This window comes from Lynx rufus, unplaced genomic scaffold (genome assembly GCF_022079265.1).
Source record: "Lynx rufus isolate CCGP_SWC_20201006 ecotype Redwood Valley unplaced genomic scaffold, mLynRuf1.p SCAF_6, whole genome shotgun sequence".
Lineage (NCBI taxonomy): Eukaryota > Metazoa > Chordata > Mammalia > Carnivora > Felidae > Lynx > Lynx rufus.
The window spans coordinates 11,200,257-11,212,815 of NW_025814878.1; the positions used below are offsets into that span (position 1 = coordinate 11,200,257).

At 46.1% G+C, this 12,559-nt stretch overlaps 1 protein-coding gene across 1 annotated transcript in view; it reads left to right on the forward strand.

The window, feature by feature from the left end:
* Positions 1 to 11,914: 11,914 nt before the first annotated feature.
* ZC3H12D (zinc finger CCCH-type containing 12D) overlaps positions 11,915 to 12,559 on the forward strand; it is a 32,764-nt gene continuing 32,119 nt past the window's right edge. The window contains exon 1 of the mRNA XM_047101657.1: positions 11,915 to 12,117. The gene's annotated coding sequence lies outside the window, so the exon portion shown is untranslated. The remainder of the gene's footprint in view (positions 12,118 to 12,559) is intronic.

Consider the following 12,559-nt stretch of genomic DNA (forward strand, 5'->3'; position numbering starts at 1 on the left):
GTGGGTTTCATTCTGTTACCCTGATTGCTAATGATGTTGGATATCTTTTCATGTACTCGTTTTTCTATCTTCATGTTCTTTGCCTATTTCTAATTGGATTTCCCTTTTTTTTTTTTTTTTTTTACTTTTGAGTTTTGAGAGTTCTTTATATATATGTAAAGAGAGAGAACAAGAACATGAGCAGGGGAGGAAGGGCAGAGGGAGAGGGAGAGAGAGAATCTTAAGCAGGCTCCATGCTCATTGCAGAGTCTGACATGAGGCTTGATCTCACAACCCTGAGATCATGACAGCTGAAATCCAAGAGTTGGTAACCTAACCAACTGAGCCACCCAGGTTCCCCGAGAATCCTTTATATATTCTAGATATTAGTTCTTTTTGGATATATTGTTTGCAAATAATCTCCCAGTGTGTAGCTTATGTGCTTGTCTCTTCATCCTGTTACAGGGTCTTTGCAGAGCAAAAGATTTTAATTTTATTTAAGTTTAGTGCATCAATTTTTTCTTTAATGGACTATGCTTTTGGCGTCAAGAGTAAGATTCTTTTTCTAGCCCAAGATCCTGAGGTTTTCCTCCTATTTTTTTCCTAAAAGTTTCAGAGTCTTACATTTAAGTCTGTGATCCATTTTGAGTTAATTTTGAGTAAGAAGTAATATGTAGGTTGAGTTTTTGGGGTTTTTTTTCTTAGGGACATCCACTTGCTCCAGCAGCAGTTCTTGAAAGTTCTCTGGCTGCTTTTAAGAGTTTTGTTTTTTCTTTGGTGTGATAGAGTTTCACTATGATATATCTAGGTACAGATGTATTTAGTTTTCTTAGTATATCATTTGTCTCATGGTTATTATGCCTTGTCTTGTATATTATGTCTGATGGCTTCAGATATTTTTCACTATTCTGGAAACTTCTCTGCCATTTTCTATTGCCTCTCCCCTGTTCATTCTGTTCTTTTGCCACCTCAGTCAGTTTTTTTTAGACCTCCTTATTCTGTTCTTTGTGTCTTAACTTTTATATTTTCCGTATGGTACGTTCTGAATAATTTCTTCAGATGTGTATTCCAGGGCACCCATTATTTCTTCATATAGGCCAAATCTGCTATTTAACCCATCCACTGAATTTTTTTCCATCCACTGAATTTTTAATTTCAGTGATTCATTTTTACAAGCTCTGTTTGATTCTTTTTCAAGTTCACATGGTTATTTTTTATTCCCTTTATTTCTTTGATCATTTATTTCCACTCTGTTTTATTTGCATGGTTACTTTAATTTTTTTTAATGTTATTTGTTTTTGAGAGAGAGAGAGAGAGATAGAGATAGAGAGAGACAGAGAGGGAGAGACACAGGAACTGAAGCAGGCTTTGGGCTCTGAGCTGTAAGCACAGAGCCCGATGGGGGGCTCAAACCCATGAACCGTGAGACCGTGACCTGAGCCAGAGTCAGACGCTTAAGTGACTGAGTCACCCAGGCGCCCCGACATGGTTACTTTATAATGTGTTTTTGACAATTCCAATATTTTAATTTCTTAAGAATTTGAATCTTCATGTTTTTTTTCCTGCTACCTCTTGGGCATAGTGGCTTCTTTCCTTGTATGTTTCCAATTATTATTTTTTTTTAATTGGGAATACATAATTTGGGACTCCTAAGGTACCTGAATCGAGAATACTTTTCTCCAAAGAGAATTTATATTTGCCTTTCAGGCAAGTCACATCACTTGGAGCCACTTTGAATTCTGCGCTTACAGTTTCCAAGTGCATGCATAGTGTAGACCATAATATTTGTAGAACAAGATACTGGGGGAAACAGTCTATATTAAGCTTGATTCCTATCTCCCATCATTACAGAGCTGGGAATATGCCTGCAGATATTCTTTTCTAGCCTAGATTTTCTCCCGTGGGGGGGCCTTTCTAGTCCTTGGCTTTAGGTGAAGATCTTAGACTCAGGTTCCCAACTCTCTTAGGGCCCAAAGCCTGGTCCTTGTTGGCACCCCTCATCCCTGTGGCCTGAGGCCTTTATTCCCCAAGCTCTACATGAAGGCTGGTGGTTTGCTTACCATCTTGTTAATACATTTTTAGGTCTTGAGGAAATCCCTCTTCCAATCTTATCAGTGTATTTAGAGTATGACTGCTACAATTTATCTGGCATATGGATGTTTTACAGAAGGCTGATGGGGGGGGGGGATGGTATAGGTGGTCATAATTCAGAGTATCAGTTTACCAAGCTGCTAAGAGTGGATGTCTCTCCACTATTGTTCATAATTCTTAGCCATCAATAGAAAAAATTGTAACGCCCTCACAGAAGAAACTTATCACCCTGAATATAGAAAACTAAATGTTTTCCATACAGAAGATTCTACAACGTCTGAAAGAATGAATGACCAAGAGAAAAATAATGGTTGAATATGAGAGGGATCATAAGAAGAAATAACCTAGAACCTAAAACTTGAATTCAGTAGGTTCAGTTCGAATTTCTGAACCTGGCATTTCAAGGAAAAACTGTCCTTACTTGTAAAAGCCGATATTTCAGGTGTGAAAAACTATAGTTCTAACAGAGATGTGTGTACCGAAACAAAGAGTTCTGTTAGTCAGAAAGTGGTTTTCATAGTGGCAATCTCTCCTGACAGTGGCCGTCGAGTATCCTTGACTAGATGTAGGGCAGTCGTGGTCCTATGTTACTACTACTAACATCTAGGGTAAAGTGACTGTGTTTCCTGTTTCTTCTGTTTTGCTTCTCTAGGTCTTAGGTGAACTCAAAACCAGGCTCCAGTTAGATGTCCTACCCGCTTTTGCCAAAACTAGAGGAAAAAAATTGAGCAAGATGTATAGTAGTCAGGTTGTTTTTTATTAGCGGGAAGAAAAAAAGTTATTTTGAGGCTAAAATTGCTCACTCAGTATGACTTTGCTGTCGAGTTTCAGGCTGATCTGTCTTACCTATTGAATTTTCAAATTGATGAGAACCATTAAAGGTTAAGAGTAAAGACACCTTAAGTGGGTACAGCAAGAGAGAAACTTGAAATAGGCTTAAACTTTCACAAGTGCCTTTCAATAAATTGGTTGTTTTTTAGTCACTGAAAGAGAGATTTCATATCTAGGTTTTCCACTCATCATAAAAAATTTCTAATCTCAAGTTTGACATTTCTTACCCATCTAGATTGAGTCACAAAGAATGAATAATAGATAAGTAAAATCGAAATCACAGAAGTCTTACCTTTCAGTGGCTGTTGCTATGAAATTGTTTTGCTGGGAAATTTTAGAGAAGCTTGTGCTTCCTGTTGTTAAGTGATAGAATATGGAGATCCCCTTAATTTTCAAAATTGTCTTTTTTTTTTTTTTTAAAGCAAGTTATCTCAGTTATTCTTGCTAATGGAACTGTCTTCATTCTTACGTTATCTTACCCACACGGGACTGCTTACTAGGTTTAATTTTGTGTTTGCCTCCTCTCCTATGCCCTGTGCATCAAATGGGCAGATGGGCAGGGTTTTTCAGAGGCGTTTCGTGTGCAGTTAAAAGTGTGTATCACTATTAATTATTTTCCAAGGACACTAGGAAGATCGAGACACACACGGGACTATTTTATATGAGAGAGCTTGTATGAAAAGGAAAGTGAGACAAGTTGTGCTTTGTTGCGAACTGGGAACAAGACCACGGAGACCTCTGGCTCCTGAAAAAGAGAAAAGTTTTGTTCTGTTTCCTCCAAAGGCAGTTTGGTCTGTTGGAGAGAGCCTGGGATTCCGAGGCAGAAAACTTGAGAGCAGAGGCAAGCCGGGAGGGGACAGCAACGTGATGGTGTGACTGAAGCAGATGGGCCCTGAAGGGTACCGAGCGAGTGTGGAAAGGGAGGAGGAACCAGGAAAGGGAGGGCACTGAATGTAAAACTGAGAAGCTAGGCTATGATTTGCCAGGCGGTGGAAAATTAGACCTTATTTCTGAGAAAGGCAGTGGCGCTGGGGTCTTGGAGGAAAGTCACTCTAGGAGCTCTGGATAGGATCTTCCACACGGGTTGGCACCAGATTCCTACGAGTCAACATCTGTTGAACACATAGTCCCTCATCCAGAGCCACATCAGAGTGGGCTCCCAGAGGAAGCGAGGTATAAGCCAGAACCTGCATCTGATACCCGCTTGGTGTGGCACTAGAACGTGGAATGGGCATCCCAACTATAAACATTTTTTTTAAGTCACACCATCCTTGCTACGTAGCCACTCATTTGGCCTTATGGGAAGTAACTCCGGTATCCTCAGGATGGTCAGGGCCGAACGGGCTTAAGGAAAACTTTGGTATGGTGCAGGGTCGGCATGGAGACCGCCCGGCTGACGGGGGCTCACCTCGTGCTGTGTTGGTGGCATGCGCGGAGCCGTCCTGAGCTCGGGCACCCTGTCTGATTCATCTTGGCACATCTGGTGAGCAGGAGAGTGCCTCACGTCGAGTGGGAAACCAGCCTCACGAATTCTGCACTCTCAGCATATGGCAGGAATTATTTTTAACTTTATCGTAAGTGTCGTTTCATTATTCTGTTGATAATTATCTACTACTCATTCTCTGAGAACAACCCAAAGGCACACATCTGTGGCCCTTCCCCCTGGCATATGCTTGTGGGAAATAACGTGAAGGGCCTCACGGTAGAGCCTCGGGTCTGCCCTAGGTGTGCAGGCACAGGAGATGCTGTACCGGGGAGGACAGGTGGACTTCGGCCAGCCAGCCAACCCCCGGGCACAAGGATTCGACCTGTGGCTCCCCTGCCCATCTTCCCATTATGGAGATGTGTGCTTAGCTGAGTAAATGGTTGCCACAGCCAAGAGCTCTGAAGGAAGGCGGTTTGGGGACTGAGGAGCGTATCCGTTTCCTAGAGCTGCCATTACCAGCAACTGGGCGGCTTAAAACAACAGAAGTGTGTTCTCACAGTTCTGGAGGCCAGAAGCCCAAAACCGCGGTGTTGGTAGGGCCATGCTCCCTCTGAAGGCTCTAGGGAGCCTTCCTTGCCTCCTCCTAGCTTCTGCTGGTGTTCCCTGGCTCACAGCTGCGTCACTCCAGTCTCTGCCTCTCTACATCCGGCCTTCACCGTGGCTGCTCTGTGTCTCATCCAACTCGCCCTCTCCTTTCTCTTATAAAGACTTTGGATTTGGGGCCCACCCTAACCTGGTATAACAACTCACCTCGGCTACATCTGTGAAGGCCCTGTTTCAAATAAAGTCACATTCACAGATATTGGAGGTCAGGACTTGAGCTTAGCTTTTGGGGAGCACCATTCAACCCTCTGTGAGGGGTGTGGTGTTTGCAAAGTTCAAGAAAAGCGTGGCCAGAGACCAGCAACGATGCTGTTGAGACAAAACCAAGCTGAGCCTTAGGGCCTGAATTTCCGGACGCAGAGAATTGCAAGTGTTCGAATGTGACCACTTAAACAATCCGTGAGCATTAGCCCAGGAGAAGGTGCCTCAATTTACCATATGTCTCATCACTCATTCTTTGTCCTCAGCCTATGTTCCTCCACCTGGTTCTCATAAACCTCACCTTTTGGTTCATAGTCTCTCTTTCTGGCAATGGAGAGAGGAGTAGACCATCTCACATCTCCCTCAGGGCTTTTGTGAGAGAACCAAAGACGTCAGAAAGGCTGGGCGCCCCACAGTCAACGCACACCCATGGTGGCTATGGGCTGCAGCGACTTCAGGGAGATTTCCCAGCATGCCAATGCATTTAGGTTATATAGAGACAATCTCGCTGTCTAATGTCTCCAGGACCAAACACAGAAGCACCTGAGCCCTGGGTTAGCAAACCAGGCACTCAACGACAGGGCAATGAATTCAGCAGCCAAGGCTGGAGAAAGAATAAAGGAAGTCTGAGAGTGCCTTGGCAGATCAGTACTCTTCTTACCGTTGGTTGATAAGAAGGTCTGAGATCCCTCAGAGCTTAGACAACCTTTGGAAGGCTAGGCCCTTGATGATGGCACTTGTATTTCAACCTTGAGCGCTCTGAGACTGTTGGTTTTCCTGAGCCGGTAGCTTCACGATGACCCAGAAATGAAAATCATTTTGCTCAAAGCAAAACAACAAAATAACAAAACAGCCTGTGTGAGAACATATTAATTAATGATTCAGTTACTTTTTTTTTTTACAATGAAAATGCTACTTAAAAAAGTTTTTAAAGTTTTTCCTGAGCTAAGTTATTTCACCCTGAGGCTAAGTGCCAAACAGATGGATCTTGTCAAGTTTCCTTGTGCCTCTGAGCATAGGCCTAGATTTTTCCTCCACCTGGAATGTCCCAGAGAATCCAGACTTCTCCTGGAAACTCCAGCCTGTCCTTTACTTATTATTATTTTAAAGATTTTTTTTTATTTTTTATTCCCCCCCCCCTTAAAGATTTTATTTTTAAGTAATCTCTACACCCAACGTGGGGCTTGAACTCACAACCCCAAGACTGAGAGGTGCATGCTCTACTGACTGAACCAGCCAGACGCCCCAGCCTGTCCTTTAAAGTCAGCTGAGCCATTGTTTCCTCTATAAAGCCTCCTCCACCTCCTCACTCAGAGTGGGGATTCCCTCTTTGATGGAAACTGTAGTCCCGTGGTTCTCAGTCTGGGGTGATTTTGCCCCCAGGGGAATACTTGACAATGTCTGGGAATGTTTTTAGTTGTCACGATGTGATGGGGCGTGCTGCTGCTGTCTAGTGAGTAGAGGCCAGAGAAGCTGCTGACCATCCACCCGACTGTGCACAGGACAGTCCCCACGACAAAGAATCTGCCAGTCCCAAAGTCAGTAGTGCCAAGATGGAGAAACCCTGCTCTACGCTGACATTGACATGTGCCTGTAACTCTTTGTTTACAGTCATCCATTCACTCGGGGGCAGAAAGTTCATTCATTCAGCTGGTGCTTTATATTCTCAGCCCAGTGCATGGTATGAAATGAAATTGGAATGTACTTAAGAGTTTTAATTGCCTCGATCCCTGTAGTTAAGATAACATCTCAAGTGGAACTCAGAGGAGTGATTCATAGAGATAATTTAATAAACTCGAATTGTCTTATGTATTTATTTAGAGAGAGCACATGCGTGCAAGTGGGGGGAGGGGCAGAGAGAGAGAGAGAGAGAGGGAGAGAGAGAATCCCAAGCAGGCTCCAAGCCCAGCGCAGAGCCTGACGTGGGGCTTGATCCTTTGACCGTGAGATCATGACCTGAGCAGAAATCAAGAGTCAGATGTTTAACCAACTGAGCCACTGAGGCACACCTTAACTAAAATTATTTTTTTTTGTTTTTGCTTTTGTTTTTTGAGAGAGAGAGAAAGAAAGAAAGAAAAAGCCAGGGAGGGGCAGAGAGCTAGGGGGACAGAGGATCCAAAGCGGGCTCCATGCTGTCAGCACAGAGCCTGATGTGGGGCTCAACCTCACGAATCTTGAGATCGTGACCTGAGCCGAAGTGGGACGCTTAACCGACTGAGCCATCCAGGTGCCCTAAATTAAAATTGTTTTAAATACACAGTTGTTTTAAATTAGATTATTGGCTAAGCCAGAATGACAATGACAACTTCTTGTCCACTTGCTTCTGTGTGTATTGTGGGTGCACTCATTCCTATTGGGGACCGGAAGGTTGTTTCCCTGGTCTCTGTAGCTCTCTGATGGTAGCTCAGTGTTTCCTGGGTGCTAGACTTTGCCATAATAACTTCTAGTAATCGCATTTTTATTGGAGTTTGTGCTCAAAATAATAACAGCCATCTGTCAGCAATTAATACCTGCCAAGCGCTGTTCTAAGCATTTTTCATGCATGGACTAATTTAATTCTCATAATGTTCCGTGAGATAGATATGATAATTATCCCCATTTTACATGGGAAGAAACTGAGGCACAGAGAGATTAAATAATGTGTTCACGTTTATTTATACAGCAGATAAGTGACAGGGCAGTCTGACTCTGAGTTTATGACACCAAACTATGATATAAGCTTAGATATCAGAACAAATGCCAGATCACGATTCAAGACCTGATTAGAAAAAGCAAAATGCTACAACTTTAGAGAAGATATAGGAAAATCTATTTACAGTTTCAGGGTAAGGAAGGATTTCTTTCTTTCTTTTTTTCTTTTCCTTTCTTTTCCCTTTTCTTTTCCTTTTTTCTCTTAGGATAGGGAAGGATTTCTTAAACAAGATTCAGAGAGTGCAAATGATGAAGGAAAAGCCCATAATTTTGACCACCCCCAAATCAAAACATTTTCAGGCCCCAACACGTCATAAACGAAGCTCAAAGACACGTGCTAGACTAGCAGCAATTACGGCATACACAAAAGATGAAAGGTTAACAGGAAGAACAGGTGAAGGTTAATGGCAATCAGTAAGAAAAAGGCCACACGAGAGGACACCGGGCAGTGGAGGGAAAAAAGCAAACTCGCGTGGCCAGTAAACATGAAGAGATCCCCAAGTTCCCTAGTAATTGGGGAAACGAAAGTCAAAACAACCATGGGAAGTGATATATACCATTTCTCACACATCAGACTGGCAAAAAGCACAATGTCTCGCCCTCCCAAGTGCTGGCGAGGAGACAGAGGAACAGAACTCCCACTGCTGCTGGTGGAGAGTGGCAGCGGCCTGGGCGGGGGCGGGAGCGGGGGGGGGGTGCGGGGGGGGGTATCTAACAGGGCTGAGCCCTCGCCTGTCGGTACCCCTGCGGCAACTACCTAGGCGCCGCGTCAGCTCACTGAGAAAACATGCAAAGCAAGATAGTTCTTGGTGCTCACAGATGCCTTAGATAGAGGGGAGGTGGCTGACCCAGGGCTCCAGGGACCACCGAAACAGTGGCACATCTAGCTACACGTTTGTGCACCCCTCCCTGGGGAGGGTCTGTGTCCACACACTTAGGAGCCACTGTCTCAACACCTCCAGGCCACTTCCTGAAAGCACAGACTTCTGTCTCATCATCACCAGGGCCAGACGGGACAGAAATAGCCTCGCGGCAGAGTCCACGCCGATTGTAAGCCGGGGAGAAGAGGGAAGAATGCTGGGCCTGCTACCCAGTTTCTCAGTGCTCTAACGGCTTTATTTAAAAAAAATTTTTTTTTAATGTTTATCTATTTTTGAGAGAGAGACAGAGAGACAGAGAACGACTAGGGGAGGAACAGAGAGAGGGGGAGACACACAGAATCCGAATCAGGCTCCAGGCTCCGAGCTGTCAGCACAGGGCCTGACGTGGGCTTGAACCCAACAAACTGTAGATCATGAGCTGAGCTGACGTGGGACGCTCAACCGACTGAGCCACCCAGGCGCCCCTCTAACGGCTTTAAAGAGATGTAGACACACGCCCGGTCACCCCTGCAAGTGGAAAGCCGATGCCTTCTCTTACAGCTCTTGTGGGTAGAGTCTAGTTTTGGGTCAGTGATATCGCAGCTAAAATTGTTACCTCTGGCAGGCCTTACTTCTCATTCAGTTGGGAATAAATAGCCTAAATTGTGGCTTAAGTCTTTTGACTCTTCCAAGTCATGGCAACTAAGCCGTTTTAATAATTTTTTAAGTTTATTTATTTATTTTGAGAGAGCGAGCGAGGGAGGGAGGGAGGGAGGGGCAGAGCGAGACGGAGACAGAGAATCCCAAGCAGGCTCTGCACTAGCAGTGTGCAGGGCTCGAACCCACGAAACCGTGAGATCATGACCTGAGCAGAAACCAACAGTCAGACGCTTAACCGACTGAGCCACCTGGGTGCCCCTAAGTCATTTTAGCTGTGGAGGAATCAGCTGGGGTTTCTCTAGATCGGATACTAGAATGGCCCCGTACGATGGTCCTTGTCTTACAGAGACATCTGAGTCACAATTTTTGTGGCTTCAATAATGTCTCTAAGTCTCCAGACACAGAACTCTGGGGCCTCTGCCAAGTATTCACCTGTCTGATAGGTGAGCACATTCAAGTGTCTTTCCTGTGGAACTGGTTGGTGCTGGCCACTGTGGTCCCTCCTGTGCGCAGAGGTGCCCTTTGCCTGGGGTCGGACACAAACCAGGATTCTTACGTTTCATTGTCCAGGCCCCTGTTGTGTGAAGCAGGGTGGCAGTGGACAATATCCTCAGAGAATTCCCTTCTTGGCTCGTTGCTACCCTCCCCCTCCACTGGCCTCTGAGCTTCTATAGGACTTGAATTGAAGACGGTGTCTGGGGGCGCCTGGGTGGCACAGTCGGTTAAGTGCCTGAGTTCAGCCAGGTCACGATCTCGCGGTCCGTGAGTTCGAGCCCCGCGCCGGGCTCTGGGCTGATGGCTCAGAGCCTGGAGCCTGTTTCCGATTCTGTGTCTCCCTCTCTCTCTCTGCCTCTCCCCCGTTCATGCTCTGTCTCTCTCTGTCCCCAAAATAAATAAACGTTGGAAAAAAAAAAAAAAAAGAAGACGGTGTCTGATGTGTTACTCAGCATAAGGATTTAGATTTCCCCTAACATTTAATGCCAGGAGAATGTTTATTTCGTTCGGAAACCCTTCGTGCTTCATTCGGTATTTGGGAGCGGAGAAGCCACGTGTAGAGAGGATACTTTGGAGCTCTGTGGCCCCGAGTTTCAGTCCTGAGCCAACCACTTACTGAGGGAACTCAGGCAGTTGAGTTACCCTGGATCGTATCTCAAAAGTGGGGATAACAATTCTGGGGCCATAGAGCTGTCGTGGGGATAGGACGCTCCGATGGAAGGCACTGAGTACACTTGGAGGCACTACAGAAATCATACTTGTTCTTAGAAAACCCATTGTGCTGGAAAACAAGGCTAGAGTTAGTGCTTGGATGAAGTCACTAGTAAAAAACGTTTTTTTAATGTTTATTTTTGAGAGAGAGACAGAGTGTAAGCAGGGGAGGGGCAGAGAGAGGGAGACGCAGAATCCGAAGCAGGCTCCAGGCTCCGAGCTGTCAGCACTGAGCCCGACACGGGGCTCGAACCCACGAACCACGAGATCATGACCTGAGCCAAAGTGGAACACGCAGCCGACTGAGCCACCCAGGCGACCCAGAAGTGACTATTTTAATCTGGGTTCCAGTACCATGTTCTGGTTTCTGTTGTTCTAATCATTTCTGACCGTGATTTTATGTCAGTGTTCCCATTCTGTGTCTTAATACTCTAGACAGCCTCACACCTTCTGTAGGAGGCCGATGGGGGATAAATCAAGAAGACCAGCCGAGTCCAGTTTCCTAAGCAACAACTCTCAGACTCTAAACCCAGCTCTACCTGCTGGCTCACCGTGTGCTTGGGCAAGTGACTTTAGAGCCCTGTCATTGTTGGGAGATGGGCTTGCCGTGGTTTGTGTTCCCTCCTCCTCCTCTACCCCCGACGGGCATCCAGCGATGCAGGAAACAGACGACAAGAGTTCAGGGTCTGCTGCCCGCACCCTCTGTCGCTGGCAGCTAGGCAGCTGCAGGATGCCGTGGTCAGGAGGCCCTGAGGTCAGGCTCCCCCTGCCAGATGGAGACAAGCAGCCGCTCACCCCATGCAGGGCTACAGTGAGGACAGCTCAGAGTCCTGTTAGAGACAGAGGCCAGTGCCCTTAGCCTGAAGGCCTCTGGGACTTGTTAGGGACTCTGTGCTAGAAGGGACAGGGCCTCTCCACGCCTGAGCCCCTGTGCACCCTTATCTAGTAGGCATTTCTATTCTTCCTCTCGCCTGACACTTTTCACTCCTGCATGCTTTCATTTTGCTTGTAAGGTTGGGAGCCCCTTGGATCAGATGCTCTTTTCAGCCGAAGGCACGAGTGGAACTTGGAACGGAAGTTTTCACCCTCCGCCTGTGAACACTTTTGTTCTCTGAGCCTCTCCTGGCTTTTTCCTGTGCAGCCAGCCCATGCCCTCAGAGAGTTTGTTTTGCATGTGGTTGTTAAACTTTGATTCGGTGACTCATGCCGGGGCGAAGCCTTCAAGTCTGCCTCCCTCATTTGATTGCTCTCTTCCTTTCCCTTTTTTTTTTTTTTTTAAAAAAAAAAAAAAAAAAAACTCAGAGCAAAACTACCTTGGCAGCTGAACGTGACCGTGGCACCCAGGAAGGGGAGCTTTGGCATGAAGGGCCTCCTAATGGCCTCGTGGCCCAGCCGGGCAGGGCTTCCTCAGGTTGGGTGACACCTGGCCGACTGTGGCGGGCGTGGAGCTGGGGGTGCTGCGTGGAGCACGGGTGTCCACTGTGGGGGCTGAAGCGACGCGCCCTGCTGGTGAGTGCCTGGCTCCGGCCATCATTCAGTAGGACAGGTGCTGTGCAGTCTTGGGTCCAGGGCTGGAGGAGAGACGCAAGAATATACGGGGCGGGGAGCAAGTTGGGGAGCAGTCCTGGGATTAGCGTTATTCTGAGCCGTCTGATTTCCCGTGCCTCACATGATTTTAAGTGCACAGATAAAAAAAAAAAAAGGTGAAATCCTTGCTCGTTTTAGCACAGTTGAATTTAATTTCAAGAGGGCTTTCGTGGGAGAAAGATTAATCGGAGGGACTCTTAGGCGTAAGGGACAACTCCTGCTGTGGTCTTCGAAGATCTTTTAGTTTTATGAAATCAGAAAGACGAGAATGCTCAGGCACGTTTTCAGCCTGTCTCCATGCTCCCGAAAACATATCTTTTAGGCTAGATATTGATTTGTGGGTGTCTAGTTTCCCGGCAGATCA